The 26,298-nt window shown below is 38.8% G+C and overlaps 1 long non-coding RNA gene across 2 annotated transcripts in view; it reads right to left on the bottom strand.

Moving 5' to 3' along the window:
• Positions 1-1,504: 1,504 nt before the first annotated feature.
• Positions 1,505-26,298, bottom strand: part of LOC123330701 — a 73,927-nt gene continuing 49,133 nt past the window's right edge. For both annotated transcript variants that reach the window (XR_006546773.2, XR_006546772.2), the window contains exons 2-4: positions 6,416-6,483; positions 5,957-6,029; positions 1,505-1,925 (exon numbers count right to left, since the gene is read on the bottom strand). This is a non-coding gene — a long non-coding RNA (uncharacterized LOC123330701). The remainder of the gene's footprint in view (positions 1,926-5,956; positions 6,030-6,415; positions 6,484-26,298) is intronic.

Here is a 26,298-nt window from a genome sequence, read left to right on the forward strand (position 1 = left end):
ATCTTAGTTTCTATTCAGAAAGCTCTGGTACATTCTCAGATGTAGATGAGAGATAATAGGCCTACAATGAATACTTCCTGCCAGTTTGATTAAACTGACAAGACCAGGAGATAAGGAAGTTCCACATCCTCTTATTTTCCTGTTTAGCCCTTGGGGTGTTTTGTATTATAGCATTGTTGCTGTTTCCTCTGGTAAAGGCAGGTGAAAGTATTTATGGAAAGACTGTGATACGCTCAGAAGACAACTGACAACAACTTGAGACACACAATGAAGCTGGATATTTCTAAACAGAAATGTATGCTGGCGCTAGGGTAAGAGTCATTTGAACACACTAAGGGTTTCCCCTGTGACTCAACTAGAAAAGAATCCATTGCAATGCAGGAGACCTGGATTCAATCCCTGGGTTGGGAAGATCCCCTGGAGAAGGGAAAGGCTACCCACTCCAGTATTCTGGCCTGGAGAATTCCATGGACTATACAGTCCATGGGCTTCCCTCATAGCTCGGTTGGTAAAGAATCTGCCTGCAATGCAGGAGATGTGGGTTAGATTCCTGCGTCAGGAAGATCCCCTGGAGAAGGAAATGGCAACCCACTCCAGTATTCCTGCTGGAGAATCCCATGGACAGAGGAGCCTGGCAGGCTACATTCCATGGGGTCTCAAGAGTCGGACACAACTTAGTGACTTTCACTTTCAGTTTTTGGGCTTCCCTAGTGGTTCAGATCGGAGAAGGCAAAGGCAACCAACCTACTTCAGTACTCTTGCCTGGAAAATCCCATGGATGGAGGAGCCTGGTAGGCTGCAGTCCATGGGGTTGCTAAGAGTCGGACACGACTGAGTGGCTTCACTTTCACTTTTCACTTTCATGCATCGGAGGAGGAAATGGCAACCCACTCCAGTGTTCTTGCCTGGAGAATCCCAGGGACGGCAGGGCCTGGTGGGCTGCCATCTATGGGGTGGCACAGAGTCGGACACGACTGAAGTGACTTAGCAGCAGCAGCAGCAGCAGAGGTTCAGCTGGTAAAGAATCTGCCTGCAATTCAGGAGACCTGGGTTCAATCCCTAGATTGGGAAGATCCCCTAGAGAAGGAAATGACTATCCACTCAGGTATTCTGGCCTGGAGAATGCCATGGACTGTATAGTCCATGGGGGTTGCAAAGAGTTGGACATACTGAGTGACTTTCACTTGAACACACTAATGTTTAGCTTTAATGATAACACCACAGAGGCACACTTTAGTGAACATTTCCTTTACTTCTCAGAATTAAAAAGTGTGTATTTATAGATTTTTATCCTCGAGTGTTCTATGGTTCTGCCCTCTAAAGTTTAGCAAAAGGGTCTTGTTGTAGCTACACGTTTTGGGAAACAAACTCACTCAGAAGGACAACGCAGATAGTGGAGTGCAGTTTATTACACTAGCGGGCCCAAGGCAGAGTCTCCTCTTAGCCAAGGACCCCCACCAGTTTTTGTGAAAACCTTATATACCCTAAGTGTACATGCCCAAACCCACCTCCCCAAATTCCCTGAAACTAGTCTGAACAAAGGAAAAGAAAGATACAGTCAAAGATTACCCATGATTCATGCGCCTTTGGCCTAGGTAGTTAACAGTGGACAATTATCAATAGGCCTGTGCTCATACCCCAATAAGCATAATAGAATTTATGATTCTATTTGGTTACACAGATAATTAGGGTATTCTTTTAGGTGACGGAGAGTCTAGGTATGAGCCCTGGGGCTCTTCAATCCGGGAGTATGGTTTTCCAGTTGGTATGTCATTTCCATAGATACTGGGCATATAGATCAAAGTCCATAGTCCAGCCCAAGATAGAGTCCTGCTTTCAAGATGGAGCCTGTTCTGTGGGTTTCCTCCTTCAGTCTGTCTTCAGGTGCTGGAAACTTAAGTCCTCACAGAAAAGAGGCTGGGTTCCTAGTAAGCAGGATTAGAGTTGAAAGGACTTATATTACACATACTCATTCTCGCATCCCCACAAAAATCTAAGCTGCAGACTGGAATGTCACTCCTCTCTATTTATTGAATCCTTATAATTTTTCTTCTCCCAAAGTCGTATGGCTTAAAAGTTGTATTAAAACTCAACATTCAGAAAACTAAGATGATGGCATCTCGTACCATCACTTTATGGCAAATAGATGGGAAAACAGTGGAAACAGTGACACACTTTATTTTGGGGGCTCTAAAATCACTGCAGATGGTGGCTGCAGCCATGAAATTAAAAGATGCTTGCTCCTTGGAAGAAAAGCTATGACCAACCTAGACAGCATATTAAAAGGCAGAGACATTATTTTCCAACAAAGGTCTATCTAGTCAAAGCTATGGTTTTTTTTCAGGAGTCATGTATGGATATGAGAGTTGGACTATAAAGAAAGTTGAGTGCTGAAGAATTGATGCTTTGAACTGTGGTGTTGGAGAAGACTCTTGAGGGTCCCTCGGACAGCAAGGAGACCCAAGCAGTCCATCCTAAAGGAAATCAGTCCTGAATATTCATTGGAAGGACTGATGCTGAAGCTTAAACTCCAATACTTTGGCCACCTGATGCAAAGAGCTGATTCATTTGAAAAGACCCTGATGCGGCAAAAGACTGAATGAGGGAGAAGGGGGCAACAGAGAATGAGATGGTTGGATGGCATCACTGAGTCAATGGACATGAGTTTGAATAAACTTCGGGGGCTGGTAATGGAGAGGGAGGCCTGGCATGCTGCAGTCCATGGGGTCACAGAGAGTTGAACACGACTGAGCAACTGAATTGAACTGAAAGTTGTATGCTTTGCTTCCACTTCTGTAAGATCCTCACTCTGCACATACCATCAAAGTGCAAAATACGTGGAGTTTTTTGTCCTTCTAGAAAGACATATTTCTCCACTTTTGGTAGGCAGGGGTGAAGACTGGAGTATCCTAAAAATGTATTTAGTAGCTATATGTGTGTTTTGTATTCCTTCCATTTACAGCCCAATATTTCCTGTCTTTTCTTCTTTCACTAGGAGTAAAAAATCTCTCAGAGATTTTGTAGGTACTGTGACTCAGAGTTTACTCACTGCAACACAATCCTTAAGAAATCTGTATGCAGGTCAGGAAGAAACAGTTAGAACTGGACATGGAACAACAGACTGGTTCCAAATAGGAAAAGGAGTACATTAAGGCTGTATATTGTCACCCTGCTTATTTAACTTATATGCAAAGTACATCATGAGAAACGCTGGACTGGAAGAAACACAAGCTGGAATCAAGATTGCCGGGAGAAATATCAATCACCTCAGATATGCAGATGACATCACCCTTGTAGCAGAAAGTGAAGAGAAACTAAAAAGCCTCTTGATGAAGGTGAAAGTGGAGAGTGAAAAAGTTGGCTTAAAGCTCAACATTCAGAAAACGAAGATCATGGCATCCCGTCCCATCACTTCATGGGAAATAGATGGGGAAACAGTGGAAACAGTGTCAGACTTTATTTTTCTGGGCTCCAAAATCACTGCAGATGGTGACTGCAGCCATGAAATTAAAAGACGCTTACTCCTTGGAAGGAAAGTTATGACCAACCTAGATAGCATATTCAAAAGCAGAGACATTACTTTGCCAACAAAGGTTCGTCTAGTCAAGGCTATGGTTTTTCCTGTGGTCATGTATGGATGTGAGAGTTGGACTGTGAAGAAGGCTGAGTGCCAAAGAATTGATGCTTTTGAACTGTGGTGTTGGAGAAGACTCTTGAGAGTCTCTTTGACTGCAAGGAGATCCAACCAGTCCATTCTGAAGGAGATCAGCCCTGGGATTTCTTTGGAAGGAATGATGCTGAAGCTGAAACTCCAGTATTTTGGCCACCTCATGCAAAGAGTTGACTCATTGGAAAAGACTCTGATGCTGGGAGGGATTGGGGGCAGGAGGAGAAGGGGATGGCAGAGGATGAGATGGCTGGATGGCATCACTGACTCAATGGACGTGAGTCTGAGTGAACTCCGGGAGTTGGCGATGGACAGGGAGGCCTGGCGTGCTGCGATTCATGGGGTCGCAAAGAGTAGGACATGACTGAGCGACTGAACTGAACTGAACACAATCCTTTCTCATAAACCTTTAAACTGGAGAAAGGAGTAGGAACAGACTATTACCATTTAGTTTGCTCTAGCACAAAGGTTTATATCTTTAATTTGGAGAGGAAAAAGTTGCTTACTGCCAACAGACACAGGCTGTCTCTCTTATCCACCTCGGAATCAACCACTACATTACCACATCCTCTAAAATCTCATATTATTTTCTACACTTGGGGCTTTGTGACACATCGTGGGCATATGGCCAAATAATGCTACTAGTCCAATTTGGAGGTTCTCACCTCTCTGAGATCAAATCAGGTATTGCTTTTCCATTTTGCAACAAATGGAAAACTGTTTTTAGGTCCCATTTTCAAACACTAAACTGGCTCTGGAAGTATCCGATTAGAGTTTATTTACAAGAACTGTAGTGTTACTACCTGCAAGTGAAAAATTCTATGAAAGGTTTAGCCCACACTGAAGTTATTACTGCTGGGAACACTTGTCACTGGGACTTTAAAATAGCAAATCCATCAGTCAATGGCACCCCACTCCAGTACTCTTGCCTGGAAAATCCCATGGATGGAGGAGCCTTGTGGGCTGCAGTCCATGGGGTTGCTAAGAGTCGGACACGACTGAGTGACTTCACTTTCACTTTTCACTTTCATGCATTGGAGAAGGAAATGGCAGCCCACTCCAGTGTTCTTGCCTGGAGAATCCCAGGGACGGGAACCTGGTGGGCTGCCGTCTATGGGGTCACACAGAGTCGGACATGACTGAAGTGACTTAGCAGCAGTGACAGAGACATAACTAAATAGATAACAATAAATATGGGGGAAAGGATATCTACATTGCAATACTAAACATAACATATTTGTTTAGAACTTTATAGATCAAACAGCAAAAATTACTAAGAATTTAGGTCATATGAGTAACAATATTTGTTCTATTAAATAAAAATATATCAAATTCTGTCTCTAAGAACAGAGTCAACTTTCCTGTATATGTAGAATATTTATATAAAATTGAATCACTTCAAAAATTAAAAGTTAAAAAAAAATTAAAAGTAATACAAGCAACAAAAATTAATAACAAAAGTATATACAAGGTAAAGGAAAATATCATTTAGGGGGAAAACTTTATCTAATGTCTAAATCAGTGAGTAAAACCACAAGTTAGTTACACAGTTTTTAAAGATAAGCAATAATGAGAACAAAACATGAAAATGTATAGAATTTTCCCAAAACTGTGGTCTCAGAGAAAAATGTATATTTAATGATTTTTCTTATTAAATAAGAAACTATGATCATTAACATTAACTAAGATTCAAATTAAAAGTATAAATCCTAATGTAAATTGCAGTTTTTAAGGATATAAAAATAAGAACAAGGCCTACTAAAGCTTATTAACTTTTCCCAAAACTGTATTCAGAGATAAATACAGTATTTAATGATCTTTTTATTAAATAAAAATAATACTAACCATAACTAAGTTTGAGTTTAATTTTAATAATTATAAGCCAATGTTATTGATGTAGATTTGAGCAATGTTAAGTGACATATAAATACATATATCATGTTTATAAAAAAGGGGACAAAGGCAGTATCATGGAAGAATTTACGATTTCAGATAATATATGTTTTTTTCCACAAGGAAGCATAATCCAAAAAGCAAAGATCAAAAAATTTACATATTTAGAAAGACTACATATTTTAATCATGAATATAATTTAAAATGTGAAAAAAGTATTATCCATTAACTTGAAAAATATAAAAAGTATAATTTTAGACAAGTATATTATGCATACAGTATATTACATATATTCTTTATACATATATTTTCTCACATGCCCCCCAAAATGTTTAAAATGAAATAGAAAAAATAAAATGGAAAAATGAAGACATTTAAAGATGAGCAAAATCTTACCTATGTTAACTCTAGCACCGACAATTCCACAAGACAAGATTTCCAATTTTTGCTACCAGTCCACAGAGTTCCCCTAGAAGATAAAAAAAAAAAAAAATACTATAATCCTGTCAGAGAGTGAACTGATCTCTATGACTAAATGGTTACTACACAATTCCAATGACAATTCCCAGGCCCCATAATTATGACAATAAGAAATACACTGATAAAGTTGTGTGGACCCAGAAATGAAGAGTATTCTGGCTGACAAGGCTAAGAACCAACTAAGTTTTTTGATCAATGAAGAATGCCACTGCTGGAAAAAAAAAAAGATTTTTACTGTTTCTGACCAGCATATGAAGCAAATGATATGGAAGAGTTATCAATATGAATTTTTCCACTATTATAAACAGGAAATTTTACATGCTCTTTTTTTTTTAACCAAATATTTTATTGGGAATTTTCAGGTTTTACATTTACCTGTTGGTTTCTATAAAAGATGTGTTAAAACATCTTTCTGTCTGTGAAGCTCAATCATAGGCTAATACCTAGAATGAAAGAGAGGACAAGATGAAAAGATAGAAAAAAGCTAGAAGAAATAATGGTGAAAACAAGAGACAGGTGCATAGGGACTGGCAGTTAAGAAGTTGGAAGATGTTGCTGGAAAAGGATAATAAAATTATTTATTCTTTAGAATTTTATATAACATGATCTTGATTTGACCATTACTGAAGCAGACTAGAGATAAGGGTAGAATATGAAGCAGTCCAGACATTGTGACAGTAGTGTCCCAGGGCCTGTTCAGAAGAAACAAAGATATTGGAAATGAAAAGGAAATGAAAAAATAGACAATCAGCACATAGGTAAAGACAAAGATTCAATCAGCAAGTTAGGAAAGAGAGTCACTTCCCCAGTTTAAAGCAGAAATGAATTGAGGTATGGAAAATATAAAATAAAACTATAGAAGTAAAGAATAAATGTTAAAGTATAATATCTTATTGGGTTTCCCAGATGGTACAGTGGTAAAGTATCTGCTTGCCAATGCAGGAGATGCAATAGATACAAGTTTGATCCTTGGGTCAGGAAGATCCCCTGGAGAAGGAAATGACAAACCACTCCAATATTCTTACCCAGAAAATTACATGGACAGAGGAGCCTACAGTCCATGGGGTGAGCTACAGTCCATGGGGATGCAAAGAGTCAGACACGACTGAGAGTGACCACATACACACGCACACACACACACACACGCACACACACACACACACACACAATATCTTATTCACAGGAGGTTCAAAAAGAAAGAAAGAAAAATTGTAAGAAACTTTTGAAAATTTTATAGTACAGGATTCCTAGAACTAAAGTATGCTATGTTTTTTCATAGTCCATATTTAAAAGGAACAAGGTAGTATACGAAAAATTAATTAAGAGCAACCTTTTCTACCTATGTGGGAGTAAAATTTCTGAAATCAAGGATAAAGTGAAGCTTATTAAATATCTCAGAGACTGACAAAATAACCTAGTTAATTAGCATAAAATTGATAACTGATTTATCTTTAACAATACTGTAGGCAAACAATGCATACAAAGTGGAAAAAAAAAAACCTTGGAAAATAAAAGTAAATTTCTAGTAGAGTAAATAAAGCAAGAGAGTGCCAGAAAAACATCTATTTCTGCTTTATTGACTGTGCCAAAGCCTTTGACTGTGTGGATCACAATAAACTGTGGAAAATTCTGAAAGACATGGGAATACCAGACCACCTGACCTGCCTCTTGGGAAACCTGTATGCAGGTCAGGAAGTGACGGTTAGAACTGGACATGAAAAATAGACTGGTTACAAATAGGAAAAGGAGTACGTCAAGGCTGTATATGGTCACTCTGCTTATTTAACTTCTATGCAGAGTACATCAAGAGAAATGCTGGGCTGGAAGAAGCACAAGCTGGAATCAAGATTGCCAGGAGAAATATCAATAACCTCAGATATGCAGATGACACCACCATTATGGCAGAAAGTGAAGAGGAACTAAAAAGCTTCTTGATGAAAGTGAAAGAGGAGAGTGAACAAGTTGGCTTAAAGCTCAACATTCAGAAAACGAAGATCACGGCATCCGGTCCCATCACTTCATGGGAAATAGATGGGGAAACAGTGCCAGACTTTATTTTTTTGGGCTCCAAAATCACTACAGATGGTGACTGCAGCCATGAAATTAAAAGACGCTTACTCCTTGGAAGAAAAATTATGACCAACCCAGATAGCATATTCAAAAGCAGAGACATTACTTTGCCAACAAAGGTCCGTCTAGTCAAAGCTATGGTTTTTCCTGTGGTCATGTATGGATGTGAGAGTTGGACTGTGAAGAAGGCTGAGCGCCAAAGAATTGATGCTTTTGAACTGTGATGTTGGAGAAGACTCCTGAGAGTCCCTTGGACTACAAGGCGATCCGACCAGTCCATTCTGAAGGAGATCAGCCCTGGGATTTCTTTGGAAGGAATGATGGTAAAGCTGAAACTCCAGTACTTTGGCCACCTCATGTGAAGAGTTGACTCATTGGAAAAGACTCTGATGCTGGGAGGGATTGGGGGCAGGAGGAGAAGGGGATGACAGAGGATGAGATGGCTGGATGGCATCACTGACTCAATGGACGTGAGTCTGAGTGAACTCCAGGAGTTGGTGATGGACAGGGAGGCCTGGCGTGCTGCGATTCATGGGGTCAAAAAGAGTTGGACACGACTGAGCGACTGAACTGAACTGAATATTTAAATAGTGGTTATTTTCAGACATATAAATGACTCAGAAAGCTTATCACCCAGAGACCCTCTCTGAAATGATTATTAAATGCTATCCAAGAAGCAAAAAAAAAAAACATATATATATATATATATCCAGGAGGAAAATTAAGACATATAAAGTAAGAAACTGAATTTTTTATTGCCTATCCATAACAATAGCATTCTCCCATAAAAGTCCAGAACCAATAGGCCAAAGGTTAAAATTTTGAAGCTGTGCTGGGGAAGACAGAAGAGAAGGGTTAGAGGTAGAAAATAGCAAAAGGAAGAGAAATATTATAAATAAGCACTGACACAAAAATATGCTAAGGGACAGAATAGAAATAATATTTGTCTTTAGAATTTGGAAATAAAACAATAGAAAAATATGTATCAGATAAATATTAACCAAACAAGAGAGAAGAAGAAATAGGATGAGAAGTAGCAGCGGAAGTGCCAATAAAAGGGACAATGATTAGCTTCATAATTAACATATTTGTTGCATAAGTTAACATATAAAGCAGATCAACATTAGAAATGATATAGTTACATACCTTTGATCTTGCTATTTCAAAGAATTTATACCCAAGGAATAGGAAATAAAAAATATTTATCACATAATAAAAATATTATGAAACATTACCCACATATTACAGAAAATTGGCTATCTGAATAAATACTAAAAATTTTAATTTTACAGGATAAATTCTTACTTTACAATGCAATGTAATTAGAAATCAGTAGTAGAAAGACAATTTTCATAATCCCATAGACAGAAGAGAAAACCAACCCATATTTCACACTGCTGCTGCTGCTAAGTTGCTTCAGTCATGTCTGACTCTGTGCGACCCCATAGATGGCAGCCCACCAGGCTCCTCTGTCCCTGGGATTCTCCAGGCAAGAATACTGGAGCAGGTTGCCATTTCCTTCTCCAATGCATGAAAGTGAAAAGTGAAAGTGAAGTCGTTCAGTCATGTCTGACTCTTAGCGACCCCATGGACTGTAGCCTACCAGTCTCCTCCGTCCATGGGATTCTCCAGGCAAGAGTACTGGAGTGGGGTGCCATTGCCTTCTCTGATATTTCACACACTCACTCCTTAATACTCTAAGGATATAGAGGAAATCTATGGAAGTTTTGGAAAAGAACTCCAGTGAAAACACCCCAAAACAAAATCTGCTAGAACAAATTAAAATTTGCCTATCAGGAAATTTTAAAGGGATAAAGAAAAACAAAAGAGCTAATTTGATTAACTACGGAAGACAGAAAAAGTACCATAGATAAATAAACCACTTTATGTTTGAAAACATGTAAGAAAAGATTAGTAGTGAGAGAAAAAGAACCTGGGTCTCCCGCATTGCAGGCAGACGCTTTACTGTCTGAGCCACCAGGGAAGCCCAAACAAAACAACATGAATATACAAATACATATATATATATATATATATATATATATATATACAGAAAATGGTTTAAACATAATAAAAGAGCTTTAAACACACAAAGTTATTTTCCAAAAAAAAAAAAAAAGAAATTCTAAAAAGCTTTCTTAAAAAAAAAAAAAAACGAAAATGATAACTACAGAAAATATGTGCAGAGGCTATAAGGAGGCAATTCCTAGGTGAAACATAAAGATGCCACTCAGTGTCAGGAGTACTCAAGGAAATGCAAACTGAAACAAGGAGAAAACATTTTTCATCCACTAGACTGGCAAATTTGAAAGTGCAACTGCACCAAAGTTTGAGGGTATGAGGAAAAGAGAAACCCAAATATGCTGCCGGTAAAGGTATATACCACAAAGTATTAAAGAACAATTTGATAATATAAGTAAAGGGAACATTTACCTTTATAGCCAAGCAATACTCAGATTTACATCCTAGGGAAATCTGTATATATATACACACACATGGAGATAGGGGTGAAGTTGTTCATTGTGGCATCCTCAGAAACAGCTTAACATGCTTCAGTTTGGTCAGTGGATAGATAAAATGGGGCATGACACAAGCCATAATACTATGTAATTAAAGAAACAGATCTCAAAATCTATTGATTTTTTTCATCATGTCTTAAGTCGCCTCATTATCTGACTCTTTTGTGACCCTATGGACTGTAACCTGCCAGGCTCCTCTGTCCATGGGATTCTCCAGGAAAGAATACCAGAGTAGGTTGCTATGCCCTCCTCCAGGGGATCATTCTAACCCAGGGATTGAACCCATGTCTGTTACGTCTCCTGCACTGGCAGACAGGTTCTTTACCACTAGGGAAGCCCTTTTTTCGGCATGGGTTACCTCAAAAATTAGATGAAAAAGTTGCAGTAGAACATTGCATTAAATATACATAATTTTTAAACCACATATAATACACATTATTACTTACTTGTATGCACATTTGTATATAAATATAAAGATGGAGGACTGGCAATTTAAGTATTTTATTTGTGATAATGTGTTTTAATGAAGAGAAGGAAAGTTATTGATACGGGAGATTAAAAACAAAAGTATGGGGTCTGAATTAAGAAGGATGATAAAGTGAATTGATATAAATCTATGCATCTGTATCCAACATGAAATGAATACTTCAAATGCATTAAAAATATGCAGTATGAGCCAAAGAAAATTTTGTATTTGATAGCCAGAAAAATATGTATGTATACCTATTATATAATAAAGGTCCCAGATTTTGTTTTCTGTATCTATTAATCTATGAAGTGACTGTGAATATGACATTGACAAGAATATATTGTGTATATACACATGTATGTATATATATGCCATTTTGCAATATTTCCAGCCCATATAAAACAGAAATATAACCAAATTGAGGTGTTGTTCCTTGTATCTACAGAGTATGCCAGATGGCTGGCTCAAGGCTGAGTTGTAATTGTGCAGAAGATACTGCTGACCTTAGACATCAAAATGTAGGAATTTTACTTTTTCAGGTAACCCAACAACACAATGGGGATTTAAGTGGACCCACTGAAATTCAATAAAACAGAACTTCCTTCAAATAAATAGAATAGAATGGTTTAAATTCAGGCTTAGTAGAAGGCAGTAACATTTCTAAGTGAATGACTACAGCAGTTTTCATGAGGAAATGGATTGTGTACTCCAGTGTGGAGGATTTGATTAGATACTTATGATAATGTGCTTTAGTAATTACATCCAGACAGGTGCTGAGCAGAAGTAATTAAAAAACAAAACAACTTTGAAGATTCTTTTAGATTAAGGTTTAACTAATATTAATAATACTGAGATAAACAAATTCCATAATCATCCTGTGTGCTGCAAATGACTGATAAATTAATGAATGAATATTGGTCCCATTTCCATAGCTTCCCCAGATCCTTTCTTGCTGCTATTTCTTATACCTGTGGCTAGGGACATCCCTGGTCACTTCATCTTTTCTCCTGGCTTTGATGTTGCTTCTTTTGCTGTCTCCTAAGATAACTTTTCCAGGTGCCCTAAACTCTGGGTACATGCTCAGTGCATACATGAAAAATTTTTGTCATGATAACATCTGATTCAATAATTATAATCTTCCTATTTAGCAAAAATGTATTTAAAATTCATTTAATAAGACAAAAATAGAGCCCAATTAGTTACTTTCAACCTCTTATACAATTCTTGGATTGTTTTTGACTTTATATAATCCTCATACTATAATATTCTATTCAAATTCTTCCAAAGACTGGCTCAAAAGAAATTTGATGTGGACATCCCAAGTCATCTATTCTCATCTGCAGTCCCCATGTGTTCCTGAAGCTCCTAAACCAACCTGAAGCACTCTTCCTGTTCCTCCCCTAAATGATTCTGTTTCACATCAGGTAAACCACTTTGGAGTTTATGGATTGTGCTTCCCACCTGATCAGTTTCTGTTCATTCTCACTGGCAGTTATTTCTTAACCTTGGAGTATCTGATTGGGCACCTGAGTTAAAAGAAATGAATCTTATGCCCTTGCCCTCAAATTTCTGAGTTCCTGGAGTAACATATAAACAATAAATATTTCCTCTTAACTTCAAATTTAATCTTCATGTATAAAAATTAAGATTTAAAATTTAATCTTTATGTATATCAAGAAAAGTGTTAAAATTTAATCTTCATGTATAATCAAAGAAAAGGGTGGCCTATAGTGTGGCAGTAGGCCACAATAGGAATGTCATGGGCTATTGAAAAAACAAATTTCAAAATATTAATTCATTAAAGAGCATTTAAAACATTATAATATGGGGCTCCTCCATACATCTTCCCTCCATTTATTTCCCTAACACACAGTCTACAATCCAGACAAATCAAACTATAGTTAATGGAGTATGTCTATGTTTTGTTTATGCCCAAAATTTTGTTGTGCTCAAAATTCTCCAAGCCAGGCTTCAGCAATATGTGAACCGTGAACTTCCTGATGTTCAAGCTGGTTTTAGAAAAGGCAGAGGAACCAGAGATCAAATTGCCAACATCTGCTGGATCATGGAAAAAGCAAGAGAGTTCCAGAAAAGCATCTATTTCTGCTTTATTGACTATGCCAAAGCCTTTGACTGTGTGGATAACAATAAACTGTGGAAAATTCTTCAAGAGATGGGAATACCAGACCACCTGATCTGCCTCTTGAGAAATTTGTATGCAGGTCAGGAAGCAACAGTTAGAACTGGACATGGACAACAGACTGGTTCCAAATAGGAAAAGGAGTCCATCAAGGCTGTATATTATCACCCTGTTATTTAACTTCTATGCAGAGTACATCATGAGAAATGCTGGACTGGAAGAAACACAAGCCTGAATCAAGATTGCCGGGAGAAATATCAATCACCTCAGATATGCAGATGACACCACCCTTATGGCAGAAAGTGAAGAGGAACTCAAAAGCCTCTTGATGAAAGTGAAAGTGCAGAGTGAAAAAGTGGGCTTAAAGCTTAACATTCAGAAAACGAAGATCATAGCATCTGGTCCCATCACTTCATGGGAAATAGATGGGGAAACATTTGAAGTGTGAGACTTTATTTTTCTGGGCTCCAAAATCACTACAGATGGTGACTGCAGCCATGAAATTAAAAGACACTTACTCCTTGGAAGGAAAGTTATGACCAACCTAGATAGCATATTCAAAAGCAGAGACATTACTTTGCCAAAAAAGGTTCATCTAGTCAAGGCTATGGTTTTTCCTGTGGTCATGTATGGATGTGAGAGTTGGACTGTGAAGAAGGCTGAGCGCTGAAGAATTGATGCTTTTGAACTGTGGTGTTGGAGAAGACTCTTGAGAGTCCCTTGGACTACAAGGAGATCCAACCAGTCCATTCTGAAGGAGATCAGCCCTGGGATTTCTTTGGAAGGAATGATGGTAAAGCTGAAACTCCAGTACTTTGGCCACCTCATGTGAAGAGCTGACTCATTGGAAAAGACTCTGATGCTGGGAGGGATTGGAGGCAGGAGGAGAAGGGGACGACAGAGGATGAGATGGCTGGATGGCATCACTGACTCGATGGATGTGAGTCTCAGTGAACTCCGGGACTTGGTGAGGGACAGGGAGGCCTGGCGTGCTGCGATTCATGGGGTCGCAAAGAGTCAGACACAACTGAGTGATTGATCTGATCTGATATGATGTTTTGTTTATGTCTAGTTTTGAATTTAGGTTTTACATCTGCTATTTCTTATTCTGGTAATGCAAAAAGAAGAAAAAAAGTTTAAAACCCTTTTGATTTTGACTTCCAATAAGATGTATATTTTAAAGACCAACCAACCACACACAAATATATGAATATAGGCCTGAATATAGGTATAAAATAAAAAAAGTTTCACATAAAAATCCTTAATCTTACTACATGATACATCTCATAATTTCATCTATTTAAAAAATTGATTACAATTTAATGGACTGATTTTGTGAGTTTTAAAGTATCATGTCACTAAACTAAGGGGGAAACAAACCCAAAAGAATTGACTTCTCTTTCCACTTAAGTAGTCTCCACTTCTTATCATCATTGTATATAGGGTCTGCCTATATTATAGATAACAAGCTTTATTAAAATTTACTTGACCATTATCACCATGTACTCTTTAGATTGGAGTCCCTTTAAATTCATCTTTGTATCTCCAAATCTCAGTATGGTGATTGACATATAAGAGGCATGTACAAATGTTTCTTCATTGAATATAAGAACACTTATGGACATACCTGGTGGTCCAGTGGTTAAGACTTTGTTTTCCAATGCAGGGGGTGCAGGTTTGATTCCCTGGTCAAGGAGCCAAGATCCCACATACCTCATAGCCAAAAAACCAAAACATGGAAGCAATGTTGTAACAAATTCAATAAAGACTTTAAAAATGGTCCACATTGAAACAAAACAATCTTTAAAAAAAAAAACAACAACAGAATACTTAAAATATTCCCTCAAACATATTTCAAAAGCCTAAAACGAAAAATCATGAGAAACACAGGGCTGGAGGAAGCACAAGCTGGAATTAAGATTGCCAGGAGAAATATCAATAACCTCAGATATGCAGATGACACCACCCTTATGGCAGAAAGTGAAGAAGAACTAAAGAGCCTCTTGATGAAGTGAAAGATGAGAGTGAAAAAGTTGGCTTAAAGCTCAACATTCAGAAAACGAAGATCATGGCATCCGGTTCCATCACTTCATGGCAAATAGATGGGGAAACATTTGAAGTGTGAGACTTTATTTTTCTGGGCTCCAAAATCACTGCAGATGGCGACTGCAGCCATGAAATTAAAAGACGCTTACTCCGTGGAAGGAAAGTTATGACCAACCTAGACAGCGTATTAAAAAGCAGAGACATTACTTTGCCAACATGGTCCGTCTAGTCAAGCTATGGTTTTTCCAGTGGTCATGTATGGATGTGAGAGTTGGACTACAAAGAAAGCTGAGCGCCAAAGAATTGATGCTTTTGAACTGTGGTGTTGGAGAAGACTCTTGAGAGTCCCTTGGACTGCAAAGAGATCCAACCAGTCCATTCTAAAGGAGATCAGTCCTGGATGTTGATTGGAGGGACTGATGTTGAAGCTGAAACTCCAATACTTTGGCCACCTGATGCGAAGAGCTGACTCACTGGAAAAGACTCTGGTGCTGGGAAAGATTGAGGACAGTAGGAGAGGGAGATGACAGAGGATGAGATGGTTGGATGGCATCACCAACTCAATGGACATGGGTTTGGGTGGACTCCAGGAGTTGGTGATGGACAGGGAGGCCTGGCGCACTGCAGTTCATGGGGTCACAAAGAGTCGGACACAACTGAGTGACTGAACTGAACTGAACTGAAAAAAGTTACATTACTGATACTTAGTTCAATAAGACTGTAGAATGGAGAAAACATGTTATGGTCCATTATAATAGAGGCCAGATTAGATAACATGTGAAAATAACTGGCTCATTTAAGAGTCAGTGTTATAGACTGAATGTGCCACCCGCCCAAGACTGACATGTTGAAATACCATGATTTGATTTAATGATATCAAGAGGTGGGGCCTTTGAAAGGTAATTAGGCTTAGATGGGGTTGAGTCTTCATAAAAGAGATTAATGCCCTATGAGAGTTTCCTTTACCTCCTTACTCTGCCATGTGAGGACACAAGAAGTTGGTAGTCTGCAACCTAGAAGAGCAGCTCACTGTACTGACATCCTGATCTTAGACTTCCTTCCACCCTTTAGAGCTATGAGAAATAAACTTCTGTTGCTTATTAGACCACCCAGCCTATAGTAATTTTGTTATAGCAGTCTGAGGTGTGAAAGACTCTTAGAAATGGCCAAGTTTTCCTCTCTAGTCTCTAAGAAGGCAGGAAGAGTTTTGATATAGTTCATTCTTCTTTGCTGCGGCTGCTGCTAAGTCACTTCAGTCATGCCCAATTCTTTGTGGCACTATGGACTGCAGCCCCCAGGCTTCTTTGTCCATGGGATTCTCCAGGCAAGAATACTAGAGTGGGTTGCCATGCCCTCCTCCAGGGAATCTTCCTGAGTCTGGGATTGAACCAGCATCTCTTATGTCTCCTGCCTTAGCAGGCAAATTCTTTACCACTAGCGTCCTGGGAAGCCCTCACTCTTACTTACATCAAAAACAATAATAAAATGAAACATTTTGATGATTATTTACTTAAGCTTCAGTTATCTGAAAAACATTCCTGTCCACACTGATTTTTTTCTGTGGTTAGGCCAGAAACAGACAAAATAAGTTTTTTTCTATTTCTTAAAATCTTTACTCAAAAATGCTTGAGTAAAAATAGATTTAGAGCCTAATGTGTTTTAAAGTGATGAAATTATTTTTTTAATCTGAAATAATTTTATAAGAACATTACAGACTTTTATAAAATTTCAAGATTTTATTCTAAAGCTTTAAGCCTACGTGTTAGGGCAAATAATTGTAAACACTGTTTCTTCTAAGATTTGGAAGTGTCATAGTTACAGTTTACTTTCCTATAAGATATTTTGGATAAATGATTTGTGAACTTTGTAAGTGTATTAACACTTGCAGACAGTTTTATTCTCAGAAGCAGGGTAAAAGTTTCTTAAAATGAGTTCACTGAAACGCAAAGTTTTCTTTTCACCAATTAACAGAAATAAACATAAGTGGACTAAGAAAGTATTACGGAAATAAAATACAATTGACCTTCTATATCCATGGGATACATCACATCAAAAATATTACAAAAAACAAAATGAAAAACTCCAAAAAGTTCCAAGAGCTATATCTGAACATGCTACATATCTGCAACAATTCACATAGCATTTCAGTTCTGTCCAGTTCAGTCGCTCAGTCGTGTCAGACTCTTTGCGACCCCGACTCTTTGCGACCCCATGAATCACAGCACACCAGGCCTCCCTGTCCATCACCAACTCCTGGAGTTTACCCAAACACATGTCCATTGAGTCGGTGATGCCATCCAGCCATCTCATCCTCTGTCATCCACTTTTCCTCCTGCCCCCAATCCCTCCCAGCATCAGAGTCTTTTCCAATGAGTCAACTCTTCGCACGAGGTGGCCAAAGTATTGGAGTTTCAGCTTTAGGATCAGTCCTTCCAATGAACACCCAGGACTGATCTCCTTTAGAATGGGACTGGTTGGATCGCCTTGCAGTCCACGGGACTCTCAAGAGTCTTCTCCAAGACCACAGTTCAAAAGCATCATTTCTTCGGAGCTCAGCTTTCTTCACAGTCCAACTCTCACATCCATACATGACCACTGGAAAAACCATAGCCTTGACTAGATGGACCTTTGTTGGCAAAGTAATGTCTCTGTTTTTGAATATGTTATCTAGGTTGGTCATAACTTTCCTTCCATGGCTGCAATCACCATCTGCAGTGATAGTGATAGCATTTACATTGTATTAGATAGCATGCTGCTGCTGCTGCTAAGTCGCTTCAGTCGTGTCTGACTCTGTGCGACCCCATAGATGGCAGCCCACCAGGCTCCGCCATCCCTGGGATTCTCCAGGCAAGAACACTGGAGTGGGTTGCCATTTCCTTCTCCAATGTATGAAAGTGAAAAGTGAAAGTGAACTCGCTCAGTCATGTCCAACTCTAGCGACCCCATGGACTGCAGCCTACCAGACCCCTCCATCCATGGGATTTTCTAGGCAAGAGAACTGGAGTGGGGTGTCATTGCCTTCTCCAATTAGATAGCATAAGTAACCAGAAATGGTTTAAAGTATATGAGAAGATATGCAAATTCTACACTATTTTATTTGAGGGGATTAAGTACTGCAGATTTTAGTCTCTGCAAGGTGTCCTGGAACCAATCCCTGATGGAGACCAAGGGATGACTGTAAATTCTTTTTCCTAATCTCTCAGCTGTCAGACTAGCATAGAGAAGAAAAGAATACTTCTAAAAAGTCATAGCCCAGTAAAAAGATATTTTATGGGTATTTGATGCAAAACCATCAAGTATATCTTCCAAGAGATGTGCTTACTTGATGGACAAACTAAATCAGAATTACAAAAATCTTAAGCTCAAAGTTAACTTTGAAATTTAAATAAAATTTGCAAATAGTGTGAAAGCATTACATATATTGACATGGAAAAATTTTCAAGCATATATTGCTTTTATCTTGGGGTAAAAAAGAATAAAATTAATATGTTACAGTGCCCATGTGACTACAAATACACTGCACTTTGGGGAAACATGGAGTAAGTTGCTTGAAATTACTATCATCATCAAAGTTCAGGCTGACAAGAGGTCTATCAATGTCACAATTTTAACTGAATAATTAGTAGTCACATCATGTATTCTCTAGTCAGAAGGAAATGGCAATCCACTCCAGTATTCCTGCCTGGAGAATCCCATGGACAGAGGAGCCTGGCAAGCCACAGTCCATGGGGTTGCAGAGAGTCAGACATGGCTGAGCAACCAACACACACACACACATCACAGTCAACTGTAGAGTTTTGATGTGTGTATAAACGATGCAAATTAAAAGTTAAGTAAAATTGCCCTACAAAGCTGAAGATTATGTTTTTAAGACAATATATCAAGAAATGCATAGACCATGACAGTACACTTCAATGAATTTTCACAACTTGCATGTACTTGTGTTGGAGCAGACCTCTCAGCACCAAGGCTCTAGCATGGCCCTCCTAGTTTCCTTACCTCCATTGTCAAGAGTGGTCTCCATCCTGACTTGTATCACAAGTTACTGGATATTTCTCTTTCTATATTTTATATAAACTGAATCAGTAACTCATGCTTTGCACGGGGTTTCTCTGGCTCAATATTTATGAGATTCATCTTATTGTGCTTTAACATTCCATTACATGAATATACCAAATTTACTTACCTGTTCTACTACTGATATACATTTGGGCTGTTTCCAAATTGGGCAAATTCAAACTGTGCTACTATGAATATTCTCCATATCTTTTGATGCATATATGACAGTAAAGGCCTGACTAATAAGATTTGCACATGACTAGCTTTTGTAGACACAATTGTGCTTTTTTCTGCAATAGTTTTACCAAATTATGTTCCAGACAGAAATGCACAAAATTTCTAATTACTCTACATATTGACCAAAAGGACTGCCAATTATTAGATTTTAGAAAACTTAAGCCATTCTTTTGGATGTGCAGTTGTGTAACATTGTCAGTTTAATGTGCATATTATTAAAAATTAAGTGAAATAAATTTTCATGTTTATTGGCTACTTATTTTTTTGTCACACTCCAAAAGTCAGTTCTTGATATATTGTGTATGAGCTATTTGATACATATTGAAAATATCTTCTATTTCTGTGCATTGTGCTTTTACTTTCTAATGGTCCTTGTGGCAAATATAAATAAATAGCCAAATTTATCTTCCCTAATGACTCAGTAGGTCAAGAATCTGCATTCAATGCAGGAGACCCAGGATTGATCCCTCGGTCAGGAAGAGTCCCTGGAGAAGGAAATCGCCACCTACTCCAGTATTCTTGCCTGGGAAAATCTCATGGTCAGACTAGTCTGGGGGCTACAGTCCATAGAGTCACAGGGATTCGGACACATCTTAGCAACTCATGAATCCTATCCACGTTGTATGATTACTGCCTTCTATTCCTTCCTTAAAATATCTTTGCTGAACTCATGGTCCTAAAGATATTTTTATGTTATCTTAAATAAATTCTATTGTTTTTAATTCTTACATTTAAACATCCAATTCATTTGGAATTGACTTTTGTGTTATGATATAAGGTAGAAGGTGAAGATTTGCTTCTGTTTTCAGATTTTTCTAGGTAACTAACCAATTGACACAATATTCTTTATTAAAAATACCATCTTTTCTTCAATCCATTAAATTCTCCTCTTTAAACCAAATAGCAGTTCTATATGTGTGGGTCTGTTTCCTGTCACTCAGCTTTCTTCTATTACTATATCTGTGTATTCTCGAACCAATAATAGACATTACTAACCAGTTTTATGATTAGCCTTTATGACTGGTTGTGTACATCCTTAGGCTTAATTCTTATGCTTAGGGAATACTGTGGCAGATAGAATTTTAAGATGGCCCATTAAGTTTCCTAACCCCTGGAATACATACTGTGCACAGTACCCTCTCCATGAGCATGGGCAGGACCTGAGGATATGACAGATTAATGGCTCCCTTGATTAGCTTATGTTATATAGAAAAAATGAATGTCATTCTCATGATTACATTACCTTATATAAGACTATTATGTAGAAGAAATAAGTTATCAGGTATTGTGAGAGCCATGCAGTCAGGCAATCTCTAGGAGCTGAGAGGCACCTGTGGCTAAGAGAAGCAAGAAAATAGGGACCTCAGCCTCACAGCTACAAGAAACTGAATTCTGCCAACAACATGAATCACCTTAGAAACGTATCCAACCCTAGTCAGTCCTCCACAGGAGCATGTAGTCTGGCTGACACCCTGATTATACCCTTATGAGACTTTAAATTACAGAACCCACCTGAGCTGGGCCTGGTCTTCTAAACTACAGAAACGGTGAAATAACAAATGAATTTTGTTTTAAGCCACTGATTGCTTTAACAGTAGCAACAGAAAACTAACATAAGTAATTTGACTTTTCTTGGTAATTTTCATTTCCATATAAATTTTTAAATCACCTTATCAATTTCCATTTTAAAAACCTGCTGAAAACTTGAACGGAATGGTATTGAATTTGTAAATAAAACAGAGAAGACTTTTTCCTATTAATACAACTTTGGTTTATTCAGCCTAGAAGACTTACAATTTGTGTTAGAGTTATGCCTAGTCATATGCTATGGATTTGAACATTTCAGTTTTATGTGCTAATTATTTTGAGAGTATAAAAATATTTTTTAAAAGAGATCTTTTCCAGAAAATTAGAGATACCAAGGGAAGTTTTCATGCAAAGAGGGGCAAAATAAAGGACAGAACTGTTATCGACCTAACAGAAGCAGAAGATTTTAAGAAGAGGTGGCAAGAATACACAGAACTATACACAAAAAGATCTTACTGACCCAGATAACCATGATTGTGTGGTCACTGACCTAGAGCCAGACATCCTGGAATGGGAAATCAAGTGGGCCTTAGGAAGCCTCACTACGAACAAAGCTAGTAGAGGTGATGAAACTCCAGTTAAGCTATTTCAAATCCTAAAAGATGATGCTGTGAAAGTGCTGCACTCAATATACCAGCAAATTTGGAAAACTCAGCAGTGGCCACAGGACTAGAAAAGGTCAGTGTTCATTCCAATCCCAAAGAAGGGCAATGTCAAAGAATGTTCAAACTACCACACGATTGCATTCATCTCACACACTTTCAAAATAGTGCTTCAAATTCTTCAAGCCAGGCTTCAACAGTATGTGAACTGTGAACTTCCAGATGTTCAAGCTGGATTTAGAAAAGGCAGAGGAACCAGAGATCAAATTGCCAACATCCGCTGGATCATCGAACACACAAGAGAGTTCCAAAAAAACATCTATTTCTGCTTTATTGACTATGCCAAAGCCTTTGACTGTGTGGATCACAATAAACTGTGGAAAATTCTGAAAGAAATGGGAATACCAGACCACCTGACCTGCCTCTTGAGAAATTTGTATGCAGGTCAGGAAGCAACAGTTAGAACTGGACATGGAACAACAGACTGGTTCCACATAGGAAAAGGAGTACGTCAAGGCTGTATATTGTCACTCTGCTTATTTAACTTCTGTGCAGAGTACATCATGAGAAATGATGGACTGGATGAAGCACAAGCTGGAATCAAGACTGTGGGAGAAATATCTCAGATACACAGATGACACCACCCTTAAGGCAGAAAGTGAATAGGAACTAAAGAGCCTCTGATTAAAGTGAAAGAGCACTGTGAAAAAGTTGGCTTAAAACTCAACATTCAAAAAGCAATGACAGCATCCAGTCCCATTACTTCATGGTAAATAGATGGGGAAACAACAGAAACAGTGACAGACTTTCTTTTCTTGGACTCCAAAATCACTGGAGATGGTGACTGCAGCCATGAAATTAAAAGACGCTTGCTCCTTGGAAGAAAAGTTATGACCAACCTAGAGAGCATATTAAAAAGCAGAGATATTACTTTGCTGACAAAGGCTCATCTAGTCAAAGCTATGGTTTTTCCAGTAGTCATGTATGCATGTGAGAGTTGGACCACAAATAAAGCTGAGTGAGAAAGAATTGATGCTTTTGAACTGTGGTGTTGGAGAAGACTCTTGACAGTCCCTTGGACTGCAAGGAGTTCCAAGCAGTCCATTCCAAAGGAAATCAGTCCTGAATATTCATTGAAAGGACTGATGCTGAAGCTGAAGGTCCAATACTTCGGCCACTTGATGTGAAGAACTTATTCATGGGAAAAGACCCTGATGCTGGGAAAGAAGGCATACGTCGAAGGGGACTACAGGATATGAGATGGTTGCATAGCATCACCAACTCAATGGACATGCATTTGAACAAGCTCCAGGAGTTAGTGATGGACAAGGAAGTCTCTCGTGCTGCAACTCATGGAGCAACAAAGATTGAACATGACTGAGCTGAACTGAACTGAATATGTCTTTACTGCTACAACTTTTCTTCTGAAACACAAAGGAAATAATACAGGTAAAATGAAAATAAAGGAAGGTTCAGGGAATGTAGAGTTTTCGATTTTTACTTTAGTACTGCGGATGTCAAGGTAAAGATCAAAGATCCCTCCAGAAATGCTGGTTGAAATCATAGCATAATAAGATTGGAATGTTTAAGAAATTGTATTTAGGGGGGAGGAGCCAAGATGGCAGAGGAGTAGGACGGGGAGAACACTTTCTCCCCCACAAATTCATCAAAAGAGCATTTAAACGTCGAGTAAATTCCACAAAACAACTTCTGAATGCCAGCAGAGGACATCAGGCACCCAGAAAAGCAGCCCAACTCTTCGAAAGGAGGTAGGAAAAAATATAAAAGACAAAAAAAGAGACAAAAGAGGGAGGGACGGAGTTCCGTCCCGGGAAGGGAGTCTTAAAAAGAGAGAAGTTTCCAAACACCAGGAAACCCTCTCACTGCCGAATCTGTGCCGAGCTTTGGAAGCACAGAGGGCAACATAAAAGGGAGGGGAAAAAAAAAAATAAACAATTAAAAATCGCGGATTGTGAGCCCTACGGTAACTCCCCCAGCGGAGAAGCAGCGCAGACGCCTGCACATGGCATTAGCAAGCAGGGGCTGGGCAGGGAAGTGCGGCGCGGGCTGTGTCCCTTAGAGTAAGAATCGGGCCGAATGTCCTGAGCGCTATCTGAGCGAAATAATTTGGGCTAGCAAACCAGACTGTGGGATATCTACCACGCGAAAAGCCAGCCCTAACCTAAGACACCGCCAGGCCCGCGCACAGAACAAAGGACTGAACAGAGATAGCCGGTTGCAGACCTTCCCCCTCTGGTGACAGGCAGCCAGAGCCGTAAGGGGGCAATCGCAGCCCAAGAGAGACACTATCTATAAAACTGTAAGCAGGCTTCTTTGCTAACTAAAACTTCTTGGGGGGACAGTCAACATCTGCCTGAGAAGATGTGCCAGTTTTACACCCAGATAACCGAGTGGCGGGGAGGCGATAAGTCGCAGCATTGGCGCCCCCCAAACACATGACCTGAGCTGCTCAGATCTGGGAAGAGCACAAAACTCAGGCCCAACCGAGTCTGCGCCTCTGAGGACTACCCGAGTGCCTGAACCTGAGCGGCTTGGACCTGGGAGCTCAGCCCAGGGCTGGCCTCTGATTGTTCCCGGCGGAACAACCTAGAGCCCGAGCAGTGTGGGCAGGGAGGCTACACGCGCCGTGAGCGGGGGCAGACCCAGTGTGGCTGAGGCACTGTGAGCGCACGCCAGTGTTAGATATCTGTTTGCAGCATCCCTCCCTCCCTCCCCACAGCGCGGCTGAACAAGTGAGCCTAAATTAAAAAAAAAAAAAAAAAAATAGTGTCCTCAACCATCCCCTTTGTGTCAGGGCGGGAACCAGACACTGAAGAGACCAGCAAACAGAAGAAGCTATAACAGAGGGAAACGCCTTGGAAGCTACAGGCCATAGATTAAAACCCTGTGGTTACTACGGATTACATAGGAAGGGGCCTATAGATCTTGAGAAATATAAGTCGGACTAAGGAACTGCCAAAAATGAACTGAACCCACAATACTCACAACAAAACCAGAGAAAGACCTAGATATATTTTCACTATTTTTACGATCAATCTTTCTTTCTTTTTTTTTTTTAATTAAAAAAAAATTTTTTTAAGTCCTCTATTGTCCTTTAATTTTCACTTTTATAACTATTACTTTGCAAAAAAAAAAAAAAAAGACCCTATTTTTTTTTCTTTTCTTCTTCAGCAAACTTCATATATATATTTTATAATTTTTTGACCGTGTTTTTTTTTTTTCTTTTTTCTTTTTCTTCTTTTCTTTAACATTGTATTTTTGAAATTCCAAACTCTACTCTAGATTTTTAATTTTAGCCTTTTGATATATGTTATCAATTTTGTACCTATAGTTTTTTTCATAATTTCTGTGACTTTTTTTTTCCTCTGTTTCTTTCTCTTCTTCTTTTATATAATATCGTATATCTGCAATTCCAAACTCTACTCAAGATTTTTAATTTATGCTTTTTGGTATTTGATATCAATTTTGTACCTGTATTTTCTTTATAATTTTTGCGACATTGTTTTTGTTGGTTTGTTTGTTTTCTCTCTTTATTTTTCTTCTTCTTCTTTTTTTTTTTTTTTAACGTTGTATTTTTGAAATTCCAAACTCTACTCTAGATTTTTAATTTTTGCTTTTTGGTATTAGTTATCAATTTTGTACCTGTACTTTCTTTATAATTTTCACGTCCTTGTTTGTTTTTCTTTGTTCGTTTTTTCTCTCTTTCTTTTCCTTCTTCTTTTCATTAACATCGCATTTTTGAAATTCCAAACTCTACTCTAGATTTCTAATTTTTGCTTTTATGTATTTGTTACCAATTTTGTACCTTTAAGAACCCAATCTTCAGGACCCATTTTTCACTAGTGTACGAGATTACTGGCTTGACTGCTCTCTCTCCCTTTGGACTCTCCATTTTCTCTACCAGGTCACCAGTATCTCCTCCCTAACCCCTCTCTACTCTACCCAACTCTGTGAATTTCTGTGTGTTCCAGACGGTGGAGAACACTTAAGGAACTGATTACTGGCTGGATCTGTCTCCCTCCTTTTCATTTCCCCCTTTTATCCTTCTGGCCACCTCTGTCTCCTGCCTCCTTCTTCTCTTCCCTGTATAACTCTGTGAACATCTCTGAGCGGTCCAGTTGTGGAGTGCACATAAGGAAGTGACTACTGGCTAGCCCACTCTCTCCACTATTGATTCCACCTCATCTCATTTGGGTCACCTCTAACTCCCTCCTCCCTCTTCTTATCTCCATGTAACGCTGTGAACCTCTCTGAGTGACCCTCACAGTAGAGAAACTTTTCATCTTTAACGTAGATGTTTTATCAGTGGTGCTGTATAGAAGGAGAAGTTTTGAAACTACTGTAAAATTAAGACCGATAACTGGAAGTAGGAGGCTTAAGTCCAAACCCTGACTCCAGGGAACTCCTGACTCCAAGGAACATTAATTGACAGGAGCTCATCAAACGCCTCCATACCGACACTGAAACCAAGCACCACACAAGGGCCAACAAGTTCCAGGGAAAGACAT

Source organism: Bubalus bubalis, chromosome 20, assembly GCF_019923935.1.
Source record: "Bubalus bubalis isolate 160015118507 breed Murrah chromosome 20, NDDB_SH_1, whole genome shotgun sequence".
NCBI lineage: Eukaryota > Metazoa > Chordata > Mammalia > Artiodactyla > Bovidae > Bubalus > Bubalus bubalis.